The following is a 22,503-nucleotide window of genomic DNA, read 5'->3' as shown; positions in this document are numbered from 1 at the left end:
ATAGGGTTAAGTGAGAGTTTTTTGTTTTGTTTTGTTTTGTTTTTTGAGCTTAGTAAAGCAAAAACATACTGATCTTAGGGTCCAAAGATCTGAGTTCAAGTCCTGATATTAGTATTTACTAGATATATCTTTGGAAGCGTGGCCTTTCATTTCTTTGTGACTCAGTTCCTTATCTGTTAAAAAGTAGTTAATAAGTGTGAACTACTACATAGAATTCCCAATCCCTCTATTTTTGTCTGCTTGCATTTTTTTATTTCCTTCACAGGTTAATTGTATACTATTTCAAAGTCCAATTCTTCTTGTGCAGCAAAATAACTGCATAGACAAGTATACATATATTGTATTTAACATATACTTTAACATATTTAACATGTATTGGTCTACCTGCCAACTGGGAGAGGGGGAGGGAGGAAGGAGGGGAAAAATTGGAACAAAAGGTTTTGCAATTGTCAATGCTGAAAAATTACCCATGCATATATCTTGTAAACAAAAAGCTATAAAAAGTGGTTAATTTTGTGTGAATAATCTACTTCACATGTACACCATGAAAAAAATGCTTTACAAACTTAGAAACATTGTATAAATGTTACTTTTCATTATTTACCTACTCTTTAGGGAAATCACAATTTCCTTTGAAAATAACTTCCTCAGATTTTGGCTCACAAATGCATTTTTATTATTAGGAGTAGTAGTGGTAGTAGTAGTAGTAGTAGTAGTAGTAGTAGTAGTAGTAGTAGTAGTATAAGCATGATGACTCCAAAAGGAGTTGAAGAGGGAGCATAATGGTTAGAGAGAGATCTCGAATTAGGAATCAATCAACATCTATTTATTAAGTACATTCAATAGGGAATAGACACTTCTAGGTAGGCACTAGGGACACTGCTTTACTGGGGAAAAAAAAGCTGAAATAATCACCTGCCCTCAAAGAGAGTATATTCTATGAGGGAAGATAAGTTCTACCTTTGACATATAATAACTATGTGACTTCTAAGCTCCTAAGTAGTTGTCTAAAACTACAAGTTGTAGATAAACGGTGCCATTTGCATTTATGAATGGAAATTTCACACTAGGAGTTCCCAATCATAGGAATGGGCCAAAATAAATAAATTTTCTAATTCACTTATGTCCCATTCACTTTTTTTGCTTTCAAGTCAGGAAAAAATAATTGACTCTATGGTAAAGGTTCTAAGTACTTCATTACCTCATACCTCACCTTCCACCTCATTCCAGGAACTTTTAATTTGTGTTATTTGTCTGTATCATTAATGAAACTAGATTAAGTTCAGAGTTACCTACAGCTAGAGTTGTAAATCCTTTTAAAATTCTGCTCCCAAAAAATGAGCACACAATACAACAAATAAACCATCAAATGATAAATAATCACATTTTTAATTCTAGTTTCTTTAGAGAGTTATTGCACAAATGAGCCAGTGCCCTTGAAAGCTGAAATTGCTAATCTTATTTATATCTTATACTTCCTACAAGACCTAACTTAAATGTAACTTCTTTCATGACTCTTTTACCAACCCCACTAACTGGAAGGGATCACTGCAATTATAAGATCTTAAAGCACTTTGTACCCATTTTCTACAGTACCTTACATATGATTTAGGTGAGATACTGAGACAGGTATATAGCAAAACATTCAACCCTTCAATTTCCTGATCAAAATACCAATAAAATGTAGCTAGAATAATATGATTAGTTCCTTTTACACAAGCACACACACACACACACACACACACATATATATATGTATATGTATATATATATATATATATATATACATATATATATATATATATTTTGTATGGTGTGACCAATGACTTCTATTTCTCTCAGTTTTTAAAAAGTCAGCCAATAAGTCAATTCATATTTATTTATTAAATATTTACTATGTTCTAGACATTGTGCCAAGTATTGGTAATGCAAATATAATATAATAACATAATATTGTATTGTAATAAAAATATAATTAATAATATAATAGAAAGAAAGCCAATCCCTGTCCTCAAAAAGCTTACATAATAGTAAGGAAAGACAAGACATAAAAGGAAGCTAAAAGGAGAAATCCATGAAGGTACCTGCTCTGGGGATGTGATAGAGAAAGAAAAATGAGACATGGCTAGACTGGCCACACTGCTTGAAATGGAGGTCCTAGGAAGAAATAAGCAGACAGAGAGATTGCTGGAGCAAAGGGCACTCCTAGTCTGTGAATTCCAGGAATGAAATGAAATTTAAGATACTCAATGGCAGAAAATATCTCATCACTTTTTTCATTCCCATTATTTGGCACATGCCAACCACATAGTAAGTGCTTAATAATGTTGATAGATTGATTGATTGATTGATTGATTGATTGAAGAACTGAGGCATGAATCAGAAAGTTCAGAGTACAGCCTAGAAAGGAATAAAATGAAAAAGGCATTTTTCTAAAATTTTATAAGACTATAAGCTTCCTGAGAACAGGGCCACAAGTCCTTTATTCTATGAAACCTTATGCACCATGTGCACATAGTGACAAGACTTTTGTATTCTGACATTATGAATCTTACAAATACAATATCTTATTTTCATTTCCTTCTGTTTGATGAACATAAATCTCCAAATGATAATCTTGCCAAAGGAAATGGTAATTTAATAACTGCTTTTGGCTGGAGGGGGCGGGGGGGAGTTTCAGTTGGGAAACCAAATAAGAAGTTAAAGGGGACATGGAAGCTAGCACCAGAATGAGCAGACCAGTGGACAACACAGCTAAGAATGATCTGGGACAAAGAAGAGAAGTGTGAGTGTAATGAATCGGAGGGGGGAATTGAAGTGGAAACAGATTCTGAGGAAGAATCTGAAGTGAAAACAGATTGAAAATGTAAATTATCTGCAGGTGATATGTTAGTGGTGCTGGAAACACTGGAAATTTCTATTATGAAAGTATTTGCATATGTACTATCCTACATCAAGTAGAGGTCCCAATATGTACTGTAAATTGATTGCTTGTATGTTAGAAATAATAACTCAATGGGTACCAGAGATCTAAAGAATCAAAGCTCTAGAGCTTAAAGGGAACTCAAAAGTAATCTAGTCCAATAATTCAGATTATATGCAAGAGTAATGTGTTATATTGGAAACAAAAGTTTAATCTTTGCCATCATCCTAGACATTGTGGAATAAACTTAAATGTTGAGAAATAACCTTAGTGAAGTTTTGGTCCTAAGTGTCTCTCCAATAAAATGAAAACTCATGGAGGGCAAAATCTGTTTATTATGGAATTTTTGTTATCTGTTTTGTTTGTTTGTCATTTCTATCCCTAGTGTCTAATATAATACCCAACAACTAGGATGCATGAATTGAATTGAGATGAATAAATCAGGGGCAATTACATGGCACAGTAAATACAGCACTGACCCTTAAGTCAGGAAGGCCTGTGTTCAAATCCAGTCTTAGATACTAAACCCTGTGACTAGCTGGGCAAGTCACCCTAATTTCATCAAAAAGAGAGAGGAAGGATAATTCCCATCATTCTTGTTTAAGGTTACAAAGGTAGTAAATGATAGATTAAGGATTCAAACCCAAATACTTCTGGCTCCAAATACAATATTAATTTCGTTACACTTAATTAGGGTTCAAAATTAAAGCATTTTTCTCTTCTTTATTCCCTTTGCCTCAAAAATCTATTAATGTGACTCACTTAGAGTAGGTCTGAAGGTTATTGTTTCGTGACTTCCAGAATTCTTGGTTCCTTTATTTCTAGCACTCTGACACTCGGGAAAATAAGACATTCCAAGAGAACCAATGCAAATGATATCCCATGTATAAAACATGTTCTTTAAACATCAGTTTTCAAATCCTTAGTTACCAATGCTTCTTTAGAGTTTCTGATTTTGTTTTTGTGGGATCATTTCTAAGATTTGTCTTGAATGACCTAACAAGAGCAGAGGTTGGCTAAGGATTATCCTATGTCATCAGAGGTTAAGAAGGTAAAGAAAAGCAAACCAAAAATAAAATGAATTAAACAATTTGAAAACATCATTATCAACGTGAACAAGTATTTATTGACTATTTCTTGTATGATCAGCTCTGAAACTATAAAGAAAGGAAACACAACACTATCCCTACCTTCAAAGACTTCACATCTTTAATGGGGGAAGACAACATGCAAGTAATTATATACACGGTATAAATTGTAGGTAATTCCAAAGCAAAGGCACTGGGAGAAGGGCAAGGAAGGTGCTTAGGAAAGGTGTCCTATGTTGTTGTTTAGTCATTTGTTAGTCATATCCTAACACCCTTTGAGGTTTTCTTGGCAACAATGCTGGCATGTTTGACATTTCCTTCTCCACCTCATTTATCAGATGAGGAATTGAGGTAAATAAGTTTAGGTGACTTGTTTTAGGGTCACAAAGCCAATAATTTGTCTGAGGTCAGATTTGAATTTAGATTATGAGTCTTCTTGACTTCAGAACCAGTATTCTATCCACTGTACCACTTAGCTGCCCAAAAGCCTTATATAGAACATGAAACTTGAAATTTGACAAAACATAAATTTTAAGAACCGAAGCTTTATATAGAAGTATACATTCTATAAAAGTTGTTCAATACTTTTGTCTATTTTAAAATAAGAAAGTTTCTAACTCTAATAAATTATCAATTTTTAAAAATCAAATTCCGAGATTTGATCTGGGCCTTGAAGGAAGCCAGAAAAACCAAAAAGTAGAAGGAAGAAAGGTAAACATTCCAGGCATGAGAGGCAGTCATGAAAAAATAAAAAAGTGAAGTATTGTGTGTTAGGAACACCAAGGAGGAACTATCCTTGTTTTATAGAGTTAATGAGAACACTCTAAAACAATTCATAAGAGACAAGTCATAAATCAGCATCAAAAAGACAGAATTCTCACACTACCACTTCCCCACATTCTAATGTTAAGACAAGAAAGTTATACAAAAATCAAAAGGTGATTCTGCATTTCCAAAATGTCCTCATAATGCTATATCAAGTTTGGGTATTTTTCTCTTTTTGACTTTGTCCCAGTTTCCAAACTCATTTTTTTCCATTTATTTAATTTTTTCCTAGTTACATGTAAAACAATTTCCAACATTTGTTTTTTAAACTTTGAGTTCCAGATTCTCTCTCTTCCCTACTCTCCCACCATTAAGAAGACACATGGGAAGTTATGCAAAACATTTCCATAAAAGTCATGTTGTAAAAGAAAATATAGATCTTCCTTCCCCACTCCACCCCCTCCAAAAAAAAAAACTTGAGAAAAATAAACTTTAAAAAATATACTTCAAGTTGTATTCAGACAAAATCAGTTCTTTCTCTGTGTATGGAGAGCAGTTTTCAGCTTAAATCCTTCAAAGTAGCCTTGGATCTCCAAAGTCTTTCTGAAACAATCCACCTCATCTCTTTCAGCTCTGTTCACCTGCAACCAGAATCAACAATTTAATCAGCTGGTATTTATTGAGTCTCCAGCAGTTCCCAGCTTGGTAGGGCTTGGGTTCCATATTCAGAGGATATACAGAGACTGCTCTTCAGATGTATACCTGTCACTATTTTACATTCCTATTAAAGTCTTTTGAAAAAGGCAATGGTAGGAGCAGCTAGGTGGTGCCGTAGATAGAGCACCAGCCCTGAAGTCAGAAGGACTAGAGTTCAAATTTGACCTGTCAAATACTTAACACTGCCTAGCTGTGTGACCCTAGGGAAGAGAAAGAAAGAGAGAAAGAACGAGTGAAAGAAAGAAAGTGAAAGAGAGAAAGAAAGAAAGAAAGAGAGAAAGAGAGAAAAAAGACAGAAAGAGAGAGAAAGAAAGAAGAAAAGAGAGAAAGAAAGAAAAAGAGAGAAAGAAAGAAAGAGAGAGAGAGAGGCAGAGAGAGAGAGAGAGAGAGAGAGAGAGAGAGAGAGAAGAGAGAGAGAGAGAGAGAGAGAGAGAGAGAGAGAGAGAGAGAGAGAGAGAGAGAGAGAGAGAGAGAGAGAGAGAGAGAGAGAGAGAGAGAGAGAGAGAGAGAGAGAGAGAGAGAGAGAGAGAGAGAGAGAGAGAGAGAGAGAGAGAGAGAGAGAGAGAGAGAGAGAGAGAGAGAGAGATAGCCTGAGACACTGACCTTAACCTCAGGACTCTGAGGTGAATTTTTAAGGCTGTAAGCTATAGAACACAGATGTTGATCTACTTGGTAGGGGTTCCCTATCTGGGAAAATCCTGAAACCACAAGTCTAGATTTTTAAAAAATTAAACTTATTTACTATTGATATAAAATCCTTTCTAATTCATGTTTCTGTTCCTGAAATCTCTCTATAAACACTAATTTCTAAAGTCCCTCTTATATTAACTACTACTACTACTTCAGCCAACAGTACCAAGCTGTGCACATAACAGTCATAGTGTGCATTATAAAAAGTAACCATAATGCAGTGGAAAAAGCTGGGCTCAAATGTGGACTCTGGTTCTTTTTAGCAAATCCATTCACCAACTTGAGTCTCAGTTTCCTCCGCTATAAAATGGAGATATTCTGTCCATTTCTAAACTTGTGAGGCATGTGTTTTAAAACCCTGAAGTGTGGAAGAAATAAGAGCCACAAAGGAATACTCTCCATTATTTGATGAATGAATAAATGATACTATATTTTATTCACTCCTGTGACTAAGGCATTTGATTCTAAAGGTATTTTAAGGAAATTCTCTGTCTAAGGGAAATGCCTATGATCCATGAAATCATGTGGATAGTCTGAACATTCACATAGAGCTCTTCTTTTCAACACAGTGTGGCCTGAAGACCAATTTTTCACTATCTTGCCCTCAGGGTTTTAATTTAAATTCCTACAAGTAAGAAAAATCATAGTTGAGGTTGCAAATCCAAGTGGCTGCTTTGGCCTTAACATACCTTTGTACATTATTATTTCTTTCTGGCACCATGCCAGGAGCAGAGGCCAAAGCTGCTGCCAGGATTTCCTTCTTTAACCCAGAATTTCCAGGCTCTTGTGAGTTGAAATCAGATGCTGGAAATTCTACTTAAAAATAGTTTGACACGGTTGAATTGATTCAGTGGGATGTTTTCATCCTAGGGAGAATCTTCTTAACAGCTACTGTGTTCAACTTAAACATCTCAACCCAAATCTAGAGTGAACAGTTCACCACATTTTTCAGAGCACACCCTACATGAGCTTATTTTAGAGCTCTGGGGAAAGCATTTCCCACATACCACAACAATAAGGATAATAATAACTTTTATTTTCTTTTTTCCTGATTTATTACAAATTTATTCTTTTTTAAGATTTTTATACCAAAGTTGTAAAATGCTATCCTGACCCTTCCCCCATGGATTCCTCCTCCATTACAAAGGAAACAGTTAAGCAAAACTAACTGATGAAGCATGACAATATTTGCTTCATTCTCACCCATAGTCCCCCTACCTCTCTACCATGATTCATCAGCTCTTCTCTGACAGAAAGATGCATCATTAAAATCAAGGAATCATAGTTTTAATGCTGGAAGGGACAGCAAAGGAAAGAGTACAACCTTTAATTTTAGAGATGAGGAAACTAATGTGCAGAGCAAGAAGATGACTTACTGAGGAGTATACAACTCATAATCTGAGGTAGAATTTGAAGCCAGTTTTTTTTTCTTGACTCCAAGTCCAATGTACTACAAAATCCTCTATACCATTTCAGCTCAGCTGCCTCTTCATGTTATTTTCATTTATAGTGTTGAAACATTATGCATATTCTATTTGTCTTTTTTTGATCTGAATCAGTTCATATATCTTCCTATGTTTCTCTGAAATTTTTATAATATTCTCATTTTAATAACTTTTTCATATTTTATAAGACTTGTATTTTATTAATTAGTGATTACTAATATATTTAATATATAAATTTAAATTTCATATTTTTGAATAGTACATTTATTTATGACAATTTTTATCTATTGTCAAGTCCATAAATACTGATTTTTTTTCAATGACTTAAAAGTACTGCTATGGATATTTTAGCTTACATGGGAAATTTCTTTCAGAATTTTACCTCATTAGGTTTAGGTATATTCTCAATAATGGGACAATGATTATTTTTAAAAACATCTTCTCCAAACTTACGCTTAGTAACTTGTTCCACTTCCCTGCCCTGCCATCAGATTATCTTCTATTTATTTTGTATATATTTTATATCCTAATATAGCTATATTGTATCACACCCAAGAATGTAAACTTTTTCATTTCTTTTAACTTAAGGGGCTATCACAAGTTCTGGTTTACAATAAATGCTAAATAACTTAATATTGATTGACTAATTTGTTAATTAGCAAAAAAATCTATTTCATTGGAAATTTAAATCATATATGTATATGCATATATACATATATATTGGATTGATATCCAATGAGTCGCATATTTAAGATTATATATATATATATATACATATATACATATATCCCTTGACCTCACATATTTATGTATATAAAATATATCTCTTGAATATGTGACTCATTGGACCTCAGTTTTATTTGCTACCTGAAATATTCCATTATAGTTGAGGTTATTTTTACTTAAACACTTGATTTCTGAGAACTGGCTAATTTCTAAAGTTAATTCAATTATAGTAGAAATGTCTCCTCAATATTAACAATTAGTTATTTAATAATCATTTCTCTCAGAATCCTTGCCATCTTTTTGGTTGAATCATTTCTAATGATACATGCAGCAGTTGTGTGACTGTGAGACAATTATTTTAACTTTTCATGTCCTCAGTTTCCTTATTTTAAAAATGAGGCTAATGGCACTTATGCTACCTACTTCAGAAACTTGTAAGGAAAGTGTTTTGTAAATCTTAAAAATATATAAATATAATTTATTAACATTAGTAATTTAGTCCTCATATTTTATTCAATGGAATAGATAGAAATGGTCTTACTCACATAGAAAGGTCACTCCTTTCATACGTAAGTTAAATTTAATGATTATGACATTGTTCCAAACCTAAAGTTTTATTTAGTCAATTAATGGCTAGCGTTCTTATTAGATGCTATTAATAAATGAAAAAAAAATTCCTGTTGAGCTTGGTGAGGTACTCATAATTGTTAGGAAAGCATTAATTGAAATACTACCCTAACTTATCAGAAGTACTGGCAGCCCAAAGCAGTAAGAAGATCATATTGATAGAATTCTGGTGACTTAATTAAATTAACTTTGTCACTGATTTCCATCATGTTTTAAATTTTACATGAATTTTGTGATTAAGTGGCATCCATAGGTAAAGAAGAAAAATTCTATCCTAAAAGAGTTTTCATGACTTCCTTTAACATTTGAATCTCCTTATGCTGATGAGATAATAATGTCCTAGAGATGAAAAAATAGCCCTCAATTTCCTATTTAGAAGAATAATCCAGGTAAAATGAGGTGCCTACACCATTATACATAGGAGTGTCCAAGGGAATAAAGGCCCTCATACAAGACACAACATGGGAACAGCTAGATGGCACAGTGGATAAAGCACCAATCAGGAGGAGCTGAGTTCAAATGCAGACTCAGACACTTAATAAATAGCTGTTTCATCATGAGCAAATCACGTAACCTCAACTGTCTCACCAAAAAGTAAATAAGTAATTAAAAAAGAGAGATAGAGAGAGAGAGAGAGAGAGAGAGAGAGAGAGAGAGAGAGAGAGAGAGAGAGAGAGAAATGACATGACTTGATAACTGATTGGATATAGACTATGACAGAGAATAAGGAATCGGGGAAGATACCGAAGTTGTGAACCTGGATAACTGAAAGAATAACTGCCTAATAGTAAAGGGAAAATCTAAAAGAGGAAGTTTGGAGGAAGATAATGAGGTTAATTTGGGACATCTTGAATTTAAATTCTACAGAACATCAAACTGTCTTAAAGGTACTTGGCGATGTGAGATGTGAAGTCAGCAAATAGGTTTTGTTGTTATTCAGTTATTTTTCAATTGGGTCTGACTCTTCATGATCCCATTTGGGGTTTTCTTGGGAAAAGATACTAGGATAGTTTGCCATTTCCTTCTCCAAGTCATTTTACAGATGAGAAAACTGAGGCAAATAAGGTACAGTGATTTGCCCAGGATCAAGTCAAATGTCTGAGGCTAGATTTGAACTTAGGAAGATGAGAATTCCTGAGTTCAGGTTTAGCATTCTATGCATTGTGCCACCTAACTGCCCCAACAAAAAAGCACTGCTAGATAAATAGATCTAATAATAATCTACAGAGAGATTATAAAAGAATCCATGAGAACCTGAGAAAGAACAATCCCAGAGAAAGAAAACCAAGGGAGTGCAGTATCATGAGAGAAAATTTAGAGTGATCAACAGTGACAAAGTGGGGGGGGGGGAACCCACTAGATTTGATAATGAAGGAATCATCGGTAACTTTGGAGGGAAAAGGTTCATTAGAATGATGCAGTCAACTATCATTCATAAACCATAAAAATATATTGTGTTATCATTAAAATTTTTTTTCATATCTAAAACTAGAAATTTCTCACAATAAGAGAACATCCTCTTAGACTACTGTATATGTATGCTAAAAATAGGAAGTAATTGTAACTGTATACATAAAATATAGATTAATGGATTATAGCTATTTCCTGATTCATTCTTTATTTCATCCTTTACACAAGAAGTCCTTCCTGGGCTGACATAGTGTCAACTTAGAAGGTATCTAGTCCAAATCTCCCCAGAAATTTGTCATTATCCCTTGGCTGATAATTTTATCAATAATTTTGAAAAAGTCATAGGTGGTTTATATGTCACATTTTCAGTTTACATACATGTGTAATGGATAGCTAAAATGATGAATAATAGAGTCTGGATTCAAGAATGTCTCAATGGAGTAAAGTGATGACCTAAATGATAAGATGGCTTTTAATCATGATAAATAAAATTTCAACCCTTAGGTTCAAAATTTAATTTCATTCATTATGAGGGAAACATCACTAGATAGCAGTTTTATTGAAAAAGATCTGGTGTTTTTATGGACTACAAGCTCAATAGGAATTGATTGTGTGTGATATAGTAGTTAAAAAAGAGGCAGCCGTAACATAAAGAGCTGCCTTTAGTACAAAAAAGACATGGGTTCAAGTCAACCCTCCAATATATTCTGATTATGTGACTTTAAACCTGCTGCTTAGCTTCCCAATGCCTAAGCCAACTAAGTCTATAAATGGCAGAGAGAAGTTTACTCACTGGGAATTCTCAATGCCAATGAATTCACAAGTCAAATGAAGAAAAAGATTATAATAAAAAAAAGCCAATCTGATTTTAGAAAGTCATAGTAGTTAGAACATAGGATGAGATAGTTTTGCTATATTCTGACCTGATTATACTACTTCTAAGGTTTGGTATAGGAAGAACTTAGATAAGTTGGCAAATGTTCAGAGGAAGGCAACAGGGATGACCGTTGAAGGAACTGGAGGCACGCTCTCTGAGAATCATTTAAAGGAATATGTGATACATCATTTGGAGAAGAGGGCATAAGCTAGTTCTATTTTGCCTCAAAGGTCACAAACAAAAGCAATAGGTAGAAATTGCAGAGACGAATTTAGAATCAAAATAAAAGGAAAAAAATTATCTGTTGGAATTTTTCAAAAGTGAAATAGGGTGGACCTTCCTTGAGGTCATTGAATAAATATTGGATGATCAGTTGCTGTGGGTGTTTTAGAGGAATCGAGTTAGGAATGAATTGGAAAATATAACCTCTGAGATATCTTTCAAATCTCAGATTCTGCAATTTTGTGCACAAGTCAGATTGCAAAGGATTGAGCAAAGAGTGGGCATTAAGAAAATAGAGTTCTTTACAGAGAAATTTGGCAGTGAAGTGGGATAAGTGGGATAAGAGTTAAATGGAATAAACGAGTATGGGAAACATTTTAGCATATTAATTAGGGAGAGTGAAGAAGGTTTTTAGTGAGATGAGAAGTCAAGGAAGAGAAAGACATGGAAAAAATTGTTGAGAAGAAATGAGTGTTGGAGAAAACCCCATATAAAACATGATATAGCCAATGGGACAAAGAAACAAAGAAAAGATGGTCTTAGTATGGCACAGAGAACTTTTGTGAACAGAGAGAAGAAAAGTAGAATGAGTGATGATGCAGAGAAGTTTTAATGAATGGAAGAGCACATTTGTGGGAACTGAACTAAGGGGATGACCTCAGTCTGAAGGAAGTATATAACTGTCATTTTCTATAATAGCTAGGAGTTTGGGGGTTTTAAAGAGAGGGAAAGGTTTGGAATAGCCACTAAGGATAAAAACACAGAAAGTGAACAAAAGTAGAATAGAAAGATTGATGAGTACTAAGAAGGACCAATTGATCTTTATTTCTTTTCTGCTAAGTTTTTCCTTGCCACTCTTTCAATTATCCTTTGTCCTTTACAATAGTAGGAATTACCATTGCCAACCAATAAAAATTCTCCTTTCTTTCAAATTCCCAAACTGACCAATAATCTTGCTCCATAAAGGTGCTCCATAAAATAGTGGAGAGAGTGCAGGAGAATCTGAGTTTAAATACAACTTCAAACATTTATTAGCTATGTTACTCTAAACAAGTCACTTAATTCTGTTTGCCTCAAGTTCCTCATCTGTAAAATAAGCGGAGAATGAGAATAGCAAACTATTCCAGTATCTTCACCACGGAAATCTCAAATGGGGTCACAGTTGGGTACAACTGAAAATTGTGAACTGAAAACTGAAAACATATAGACAAAACAACAACAATATTTATCCACATATAATTCTTATATTAAAAGTTATTATTGCTCACTATTAAAAATTTCCTTGTTTGTTGTTCATTTAAAATTCTGAGTTTTACTCTACTCTGGATATGAGGTGTTCATAAATCTTCTCTAAATAAACAATACAATACTATAAACATTCATTAAGTGCCTACTATGTCACTATGTCAAATGTAGGGGATACAATTAAGAAAGGAAAGACAGTTGCTGTCCTCAACATTCTTAGAATTTAAGGAGGGAGGATAACTTATAAAAGGAGACTAAAAAGGTAGAAGGATGGAATAGTAGGGTGGAAAAAGTATCCAGCAGGGAGTTGTGATTATGGTAAAGTAGAATACAAAGAGTATCACCAATGGAAAGGAAGTTTTATCAAATCAAAGCTTTATCACAGCTAAAATGATGATAAAAATCAGTAGGAACAAGAAATATGGTACTAAGGATCTAAGATCCAATTTAGAAATTTTAAAGTAAAAAAAAAATTTAAACCTAATTTCTTTGGGGCCTATCAATAAAACACCAATATTCATTAACAGCTAATAGTGGTGAATTATTTTTACCAATGGTGGAACAAAATATTAAATTAATCAAAAACTGTCCACATTCCATTAATCTTTGTTTCATGTCTCCATTAATAGAATTACATCCTATTTTTGGAATGTATATGTTCTTTTCTAAAAGTGTGCTCCATTATTTGGGGGAGGAAATTATATCATTTTGTATGTAAAATTAAAAATTAGTATTTAAATTTTAAGTCTAAGAGCTATTGATGGTCTATATTGGATCAAATCATGAATAATTCAATAAAGCTAAATGAGCAACAATTTTCTATAATTTCATAATTCCTAAGGCATCCCATGGAGAACCTCAGATACTTTTTTCATTACTGATCTCTCTTGGCTTATTGTATGAATAGAAACTTCTCCTTCCCTCTTTGGTTATTACTATTCCTTCCATTTATGAATTAAAAACTATTAAGTATGTGATGTCATCTGCTTATAGAAAGAAATCTAATATCTATAGCAGGTCTTAGTGTCTTAGCATATGCTAAGGATAGATTTTTCTCCCTTCTGTGAAATTTTAATCATATTTATAGATAGTAGACTTTGTCCTTGTTCTCTAGTCATATACTCTAGTCTCTACTGGCTGAGTCATAGTCAGTCATATCCATCTCTACATGATCCCTTTGGAAGTTTTCTTGGCAAAGATCCTGAAATAGTTTGAATTTCCCTCTCCAGTTCATTTTAAAAATGAGGAAACTGAGGCAAATATAGTCAAATGATTTGCCCAGGATCACATAGTTGGTAAGTGTCCAAGGCTGAATTTGAACTCACAAAGCTGAGCCTTCCTGTCTCCAGACCTGGCACTCTATCTACTGTACCATCTACCTCCTCCATACACAAATACCCTTCCCTGGGTGGGACCAAGCTATGGAATTGTTCTTTGTTCCAGAGAAAACAAATCCAGTTATCCTGTGGGGTTAAGAGCATACGATCCTCACAAAGTGAAAGGACAAGAATAACTTTAGACCCTACCAATAAACCTTTACTTTTAATAATTCTGATCATTTCAATTCATTTAACACATAGAACAAATAAAACAGCACACCCATAAAAAGATGCAGCTTTTACATGAGTCTTCACATACTATGCAGTCTTCACAGCCACTAATGCAGCTGCAGCACCTGCTTCATGAATTTTCCTCCATGAAAAGAACAAGATTCAAGGATCACGAAGGGAGAAGATCATGTGATTCAGTATGAATGCCTGAGAGACAAAAAGGAGGCTTTTCCAAAGAGAGTGCAAAACCCATCATTCTGTTAGCTCACTAAAACTTTTAATACAATTTAACTATTTATAATAAATTTATGTAAGTACGCTTATGGTAGAAAATGATAAAACAGATTAATAATATGCATTTATGACTTACTATTTTTTTAAATTTTCTTTACATACGCCTTTCATTTGTGATCTTCCAGAATATGCTGCAAATCTCCAAAAGGAAGTTCCCATTTAATTATCGCTGATCAATCCACAGATCCAGAAGTGTCAAGGAGTGATTATGATAGGTTTCAGAGCTGAGATGTTTTATATTAACTATATTCTTACATTTAGTAAAAATAACCACTTTGCTCCTTCATCAAATTGCCTTCATTTGTGATCATCTACCAATTCAGTTATTGACTTATTTTTTGTTTTAGTCCATCAGTAATCGTGTCCTCTTAGTGTCCATCTGTCTTATGGGTTTCTAGCCCAATGTTTATACCTACCACCAATATGCTTGACTTCGGTTTGCCTGCCTTGTTTATAACTCTGCTCTGCTCTGACTTACAATTATTCCAATTATATGGAGAGAGCAGTAAAATATATGATTTTAGGCAAGTTCCTTGTGTGTTCTGAGTCTCTGGTTCCTCACTGAAAAGCAGGTGTGATACTTACTTCACAGGGATTTTGTAATGATCAAATGATGTCATGAATATGAAAATACTTTGTAATCACAGAAGTGCTATGAATATATGTAGTATTTTGATGATGGACTCCTGACTCACTGCCTAGGTTAGAATCCCAGTTGGCTTATTCAATATTCTGTTGCTCTCAATCCTGGTAATGATACTTAAATATTCCTTTAGATTCATCTGCTCCACAAAACTGGCACCTATAATAAGTTCTGATGAGGTTGCCAAAGCATGACAGCAATTCCAGGTGACTTTACCAACTCAGCAGGCTTCCCTTCCTCTGTATCTTATCCTTCTGTCACCAACAGAAACCACCATTTCCATACTTGGCATAAAAGCCAAATTGAAGAGTGACTGATAGGGCATAGAGATGATCCAATAGAGATATAAGGACTCAAGTACATGAGTCACTGGAAATAAAAATTGAAATACAATCTCAGGAAGAGGGAGAAAAAGTACTTTCTTAGAACATGGTCACATACTCTTTCCAAAACCTGGAAAATAAATTCACCAACAAGAAAAAAAAAGAAAAAATGAATCTGACAGATTCTATCCTGATTTTTTTCTTCCATGCTTCTGCATCAAGCATCAGTTTGAGCATATCATCAGTAAAGATAGTCTGAATTCTCAGTGTTAGTAATGGTGTCTTTCCATTATTTTTAAATGTCTTAACTCAAGTTTGATTAAACACTTGTCCGGGAGACATTGATGTCAGCAATTACCCCAAACCCAAGAGGTCTTATAATTTTTTTCAAATGCCACTAGTATTTCAGATTTCTATATTCATATATATTTCAGAGCAAGGGATTTTAATTGGGGAAGGAATTAATCATTGCTTGACATTAAGACCTTTCCCCACCTAATAAGTTATTTAAAATACTTGAAACAATACAATTCTAGCTTGGCTAACTAGCACTCTGAGAAAGTCAATTAATTTATGTGGCTCTTCTACTGCTTCATCTTTTAAGTCATAGGGTTAGATTAGATGGTCTCCAATATTCTTACTGTACTAAATTATCCAATCCTATAGTCCAATAGTTCGTACCCATTTGACTTTTTATAACTTGTGCTAGGTAAAATAGTATTGTTGAAAATATCTTAGAGATGAACAATGAACAGGTATCTGAATTAAATGAAACATAAACTGGATTGGATTGCATTTGAAAACTGGGTAGCACTTTCTGAGAGCCAAAGGTACACCCTAGTACAAAAGTCCATCTTTAACAACAATACTTTGTGGCTGCTAATCATGGCACATGACTATCTCTGAAGAACCAAAATTATAAGTGGTCCAAAGAGCAGTTCAAGGTCAGGTAGCTGTAAGTAAGCTATAACATTACATCAATGGAAATTTTTAAATATTGAAGACATGTATGACCACAAAAAATTACAAGTGGCCCAAAGATCACTGCAAAGTCAGGTAGCTGTAAGTAAGCTATAATATCACATCAATACAAATTTTAAAATATTATTGGAGACCTGTATGACCACAGAAAATTGGGTCAGTCATGTAGTGAAGTGGTGGAAATGTTGAGATAGGGCGTACCCCAAAAGTGACAGTAATAGACATAAATATTAAAAAGAACTAAGGGATCTGGTTAAATAGGCAATTCTTTAAGAGAGAATAATGTTCATAGTGCAATAGAAAGAACACACTGCACTTGGGATCTGGGTTTGAATCCTGATTCCTCCATGGAAAAACAGCACAGAGCAATGGAAAGAATACTCGTTCTAAAATTTGAGGATATCTATCCAAATCCCACTTAGGTAACTTTTGCAAATGACTGCTTCCCAGGAGGAACTTTTGCAAATGACAGCTTCTTGAGGAGGAGTTAGAATAGTTGACCTCCATCTCTAGATTTTTAAACCTTTTATCTATAACTTTTTACTAGATGACTTTAGGAACTTCACCCCTCAATGTTCTCATCTATAAAAAGAAGTTGAACCAGCAGACCTCTAAGGCTTCTTCTAGCTCTAAGTCTGTGATTTGATACTGATCCTATTCCAGAAATTCTCCAGTTCTCTTCATTAATACGGTTCTCTTCTTGTACTTCAAAGAAAAACAAAATTTCTACTAATTAGATTTTCTCACTCTTTCATGTGGCCCACTGTTAATGTTTTTAGTTTTTCTTCAATGCTTCCATCTTGTTGTAGTCATCTTGGGATAGGAGCCCTATGACTGTTCAGAGACAATGTACAATATTTTTGGATGAACGCCTCCTCTACCCTCCTGTGTGCTTGACAGGGCCATGCAAATGTAGGTGTTCAGTTATAGAGAAGATTGATAAGAATGATGGTTGAAGGAGGGGAAGTCAAATATTATCATCACAATTTTATGCAGAGATTTCATAATGTGTGAGGATGAGACTGGAGATTCCGAGGTGCCTAAGGGGACCACGCAGCCAGTGCATTCATCCCCTTTCTTGTGAAGTGCACAAATCAGATGATTATTGTTGTGAGGAATTGGTGTGCTGGGAGTGGGAGTATACCATGGTGACAAAAACCAATTACCACTGAGTGGAAGGAGGCTTGTAGAGGAAAATTATTAACTAGCTAAGAGAAGCAAGACTTCTTCAAACTTTATTTTCTTAAGGAGAGGCTGGATAAAAGTAGTATGGGAACCTTGCATCCCGTCAGTCCAAAAGCTGCCACTCATTCCCTGGGTAACTTTGGATACATCATTTTTCTTCTCTAGGTCTCAGTTTCCTCACCTGTAAAAGAAAAAAAAGAAATAAAGAAAAGAAAAAGAATGATTGGATATTCTCTTTGAGACCTCTATTTCCAAGGTCCCTCTCAGGAGGAACATCATGAAATCCTATGATTTAACTTATCTCATTTCTAAAAGAATATATATATATATATATATATATATATATATATATATATATATATATATATATGCTGTACTTGTTTATTTATTCCTCTCCTAAAACTCATTTCCAAGACCAGCTAAAATAGAAACCAGACTGATGTCAATCAGAACAAAAACTAATGATCAAATTCAGCGGCTTTCCAGGAGCGGCTGTATCGTCTCCCTTTATGTATTCCAGGAAGATCCTATATGTCTTCCTATATGGGCTAAACTGACATGACATAAGTGAGTATTAACATATGTTTTCAATCTTTATTAGAAATGTATTAGCCTAAATCACCAGGGGGGACTTCTTGCACGGATTGGTATTTTTTTTTTTTTTTTTTTTTTTTTTTTGCTCTTGAGCAATATAGTTTTCCTATGTTTGCATTTTTCTCTTCTTTCTCTTTCCCCTCTTTTTTTATATTTAACAAGAGGAAATGACATGCTAATTTCAGCTCCACCTCTGCTGGGTCATCCTCAGGTCAGCAGATTAGAGACATCAACAGAAGAAAGAAGACAGTTCGTTCCAACTGCAGGGCAGGCTGACCCAGCTATCAATCAATCTGGATGGCAGTGTTTGAACAATGACAGTCATCTGTCAGAAAGCAGGAGGTGGCGCCTCATTAACACACCACTCACCTGCCCTGAGCTACAACTCTCTTATAATAATATCTATCATTCACCTCCAAGGTGTTGCTTTTTTTCCCCCTGCTAGATGAAATAACAGACACTCTATTTCCTCCTTTCTTTCCCATCAGAGTTCACACAAGCTAAGTTGCTTGGAGAGTAGGGAGGGGTGTCTGTGGGCTAGAGGGAAGGGGGAAGGACGATGACAGGAACAAAGAGAAACACATCAAATTCACTCATTATTAGAATGCAGTAAACTGAGCTTCTTGACTGTTTAGTCTGTGTTTAAACAGACCAAGTTGGAGTTGAGCCCCATTGAGCAATTGACTGGAAAATGTGATCTGTGTAGATAGCCAGTCTGATTAATTCAGGCCAATAAAACCTCTTTTCCCATTTTCTTCAATAGCAGGCTTTCCTTTGTCAGAATTATTCAGATAATTGTCTCAACGGTTCCCCTTCACTTTGTCTGTGTAAACACAGGCTTAGAGTAACTTTAAAACAAAGTAAGTCCAAAAAGGAACCTTTGATTAGTGGTTGGCGAAACCAACTCTACCAGGCTCTGTTAAACACAAACGCTTCTCCCTTTATTATGATAGCTGTCCCTGGTTTCCTATCATTTAATCCCTTCTGGGTTGCCTAAGAAAACCCTGTCACAAAGAGAAAGTCTTCCCAGATGGATCAAATTGTTCGAGTGAAACTAAATTTAACCATGGGCAAACAGGGACATGGAGGAAAGGGGGTGGTTTGTTGCATTCGGAACTTTCAGAGGCAAAAACATAGCTGCCATCCCATGTAGCTGCAGGAGACCCAGGCCGTATGAGAGGGAGGCAATGGGCTGGAGACGGTCCTGTCCAAAATTATGATCACCAATCCAGAACTTAAACTCATATTGTAATCCACAGCTGTTTGATCATTTCAGAGCGTTTGAAACAAAAAATGAGCACATTGTAACTACTGAATAACAGAAATTGCAGGAAAACATTTTCAGGTCATAAAGAGAAATTATAGACCTCAAAGGGATGTTCTTGTGTGGGATGGAGCTATACCCCCCCACCCAAATTAACTAATCAGAGACGTCTTCAGATACATAGAAAGCATTTATTCAGTCCCTGCAGGGGAGGCCCAAGCACACTCCGAGGCATCTCAGCTCCCAACATGTGCCTGGCCTGGCAAACAGGAAATAGTAAAGCTAGTTAAATAGTCTTTTTCATTGGACAGACTAAAAAGGAAGTGACCTTTACTGACCAATGGTCACCAATGTTGAGTGCTGTCTGTGGGTCCCGACACATCCAGTCACTTCCTGAAGCTCAGACCTTGATTCTGACCTTTCTTGCTCTAAGAACTCTAGGCCTAGAGATCATGTGCCTTCCTGCAACCTGGGCCAAAGGCCTCTGGGAATAGGGATTACATGATTTAGGCCTAAAACCTGACCCAGTCCATCTCATAAACTTTTTGAGAAAACTTCACCTGGCCTTATTCATTCTGAATACAATTACCTTTATTTTATAGATGAGGAAACTGAGCCACAGGAAGGCTCAAGAGAATTCATGGTCCTTGAAAACAGATTTTCACTTTTACCATTGTTTCCCCCAAACCCAGCATAATACCGGTATTTAGGAGAGCTTAATCACTGTTTGTTGAATGAATGTATGAATGAATGAATGAATGAATGAATGAATGAATGAAATGATTTGCCTGGATAATTGAGTACATAACCTAAACTAGAACCCCTGTTTCCTTAAACCCTGCTTGGTAGTATTTCCCATTATGATAGGTAGGTAGACTGAATATAATAAAAAAGAGCATTGCATCTATAGTCAATGAACTGTGGGTTCAAATTCCTATTTCATATGTATGAAATTGGCCAACTCATTGAGTCTCACTTTCCTCCAAAATAAGGGAGCCATGCTAATTGCTTTCCACAATCCCTTCCAGTTCTAAATCCCATGACCATCCCTTCCCTAGGGTATTATAAACTCCTTAAGGACAGGGAATATGCCATATGTTTTTTGTATACCCTGTTCAGCACTTTGCACATAAATAAATATTTATTGAATAAATGAATGACTTACACCATGCTGAGTTTTTTCTTGTGACAATAAATATGACATTAAACACAACCGATGCTGAGCAAAATGCAGGTGTTTCTCTACACCAGCTGTAGTGACCAGAATCTCCATAAATTAGCTTCTCCCACAGATTCAATGACCCATGCTTGTAGATTATTCCAATGGCATCTGGCATAAAGAAATTATCTTGTGACCTCAGTCACTGACTATACAAATATCTCTGTGGAGATGTAGAAAAAGCCACTACAGTCATTCCCTCATAGAATCAGAGGGAAGAGGGTGAATAAAGGTAACGCTAAAACTTCTTTTTCCTTCCCATGGGTCATTTGGTTAGCAGTTATATCAGTGAGCTACTAGACCTAAGTAAATGATTCCTATTCCCTTATTACATTAGTACACTGGTCTTAGGAGGCTGTCGAGACAATATCCTCTCACCTAAAATCTAGGTTACAAAAGATAATCACATACAAGTACATATATTAGATAATGTATTGCCATCTGGGAAATGTGTGGACAGGTATGAGGGGACTACTAAGCTAAAATCCAGACCAGAAATCAGAGAGAGCAATAGGTCAAGAATTCAGGCAAGAAAGGTGAAAGCTGAAGGTCATAAGGTTTTGTCTTAGTCAACAGGCTTCTTACATGTCTCTTTAAAAAGATAAGAATTAATCTCTGGACACAGATAGCTGTAATACCACAAATCAATGGCACACTGTACTTTGGAAAAGTGAATGAGAAGGCAAGAATCTAAGGAAAAACTTGATACCAGAAAAGTTTCTGAGCATTGTTGCAGTACTTTGCTCCCTTGTGTTGTATGTTGTAGGTACTTAATAAAAGAGATACTGTGACTTGTCCATGATAATCAGTAAAGAAGTCAAGAAAGAGTTATCTGCTGGTATTTTCTTTCTTTTCTCTTTCAAGGAGAATGAATGATCTTTGGATTTTAAAAGACAAAATAACAATGGCTACTGATGAGTTAATAACCAAAATGAGTAGAAAGCTAGGAAAAGAGCTCTTGGATGGTCCTGATGAATTCAATACACCAATTCCAGATGATCTATATTCTTGTGTTCTGAAAGAATTGATAGATATTATGACTAAGCCACTCTCATTGAAAAAAAAAGATATAGGGAAATCATAGTAGCTATATTGAAGTATCTAGAAAACTGTCATATGAGAGAAGGATTAAACTCACTCTGCTTGGCTCTGGGGTTCAGAACTTAAAGCAATGGGCAGAATTTTCAAGTATACAAATCTAGATTCAATGTAATTACTTACAAATAAAGCTTTCAAAAAGAGGAATGGGTGGTCTCTTGAGGTAAAAAACAAATCACCCTTCCTGGAGATCATCCATCAGGGCTTGATGCCCATTTGTTGGGTACTTTGTTGACTAAGACTTTTTTTTTAGAGATCCAGAAGGCTCTCAGGTCTCTTCCAAATCTGAGTCTCTGTAATTTTGTTTAACATGGCTTAAAAAAAGTTAACAAGAACAATGACTTTGGGGTAAATAGGTCCTAGGTTCCAATTCTAGTTCTTCTGCTTAATAGATATATGACTATAACCTAGTCACTTTGACTCTATGGGTTTCAGGGTTTTTCATCAGTAGCATTAGGAGACCAATCTAAAAAATCTCTAAGATACTTTGAAGCTTACAATTCTATGAATTTCATATTCTGACACTGATCCTGAAGTTACCACAATAAATTCCAGGAACATATTTTCTATTATCCGTAATGAACTATGAGCATAATGGTATTTTAAAGTTTTGAAAG

General features: G+C 35.0%; 1 long non-coding RNA gene across 2 annotated transcripts in view; it reads right to left on the bottom strand.

Moving 5' to 3' along the window:
• Positions 1-2,063: 2,063 nt before the first annotated feature.
• Positions 2,064-22,503, bottom strand: part of LOC141546133 (uncharacterized) — a 92,135-nt gene continuing 71,695 nt past the window's right edge. For both annotated transcript variants that reach the window (XR_012483248.1, XR_012483246.1), the window contains exons 2-3: positions 14,656-17,892; positions 2,064-5,417 (exon numbers count right to left, since the gene is read on the bottom strand). This is a non-coding gene — a long non-coding RNA (uncharacterized LOC141546133). The remainder of the gene's footprint in view (positions 5,418-14,655; positions 17,893-22,503) is intronic.

This window comes from Sminthopsis crassicaudata, chromosome 1, assembly GCF_048593235.1.
Source record: "Sminthopsis crassicaudata isolate SCR6 chromosome 1, ASM4859323v1, whole genome shotgun sequence".
In the NCBI taxonomy this organism is placed as follows: Eukaryota; Metazoa; Chordata; class Mammalia; order Dasyuromorphia; family Dasyuridae; genus Sminthopsis; species Sminthopsis crassicaudata.
Note: the sequence above shows the minus strand (reverse complement) of the source record. Positions and strands in the feature narration are given on the sequence as shown.